The sequence below is a fragment of the Morone saxatilis genome, unplaced genomic scaffold (assembly GCF_004916995.1).
Source record: "Morone saxatilis isolate NCDOM2014 unplaced genomic scaffold, NCSU_SB_2.0 Contig2, whole genome shotgun sequence".
Lineage (NCBI taxonomy): Eukaryota > Metazoa > Chordata > Actinopteri > Moronidae > Morone > Morone saxatilis.
The window spans coordinates 3,916,890-3,917,223 of record NW_023339762.1 but is presented as its reverse complement, the minus strand read 5'-3'; the positions used below and the strand labels follow the sequence as shown (position 1 = coordinate 3,917,223).

Below are 334 nucleotides of genomic sequence, written 5' to 3'. Positions count from 1 at the left end.
CGAGACAGATAATCTGTGACAAAACCAGGTTCCTCTATCTTATTTAGTGCTCCTAATGGAATTTGCTAGAATTCTCCGGGCCTGAACAAAAACATCCAATCGGAGCCAAGAAAAAAATGTGTGCCAAAACAGCATTATAATATAAAAGTACTGTACTGCTGCAGAGATGCCCTGGCCTACAAATGTAGCTCTCCAGACATAAGGAAACTTGTTTGTTTTCACATTATCATGATTTTTTTCAGTGCAAATTAAATTTGTGGTGCAATCTTGAATCATATTTGTCAAAATAATCACAATACGATGTTATGATGCCCTGGTGTCTTCATTTGGGACA

At 37.1% G+C, this 334-nt stretch overlaps 1 protein-coding gene across 3 annotated transcripts in view; it reads left to right on the top strand.

The window, feature by feature from the left end:
- pla2g15 (phospholipase A2, group XV) overlaps nucleotides 1-334 on the top strand; it is a 9,429-nt gene that overhangs the window by 3,545 nt on the left and 5,550 nt on the right. The window lies entirely within an intron of this gene.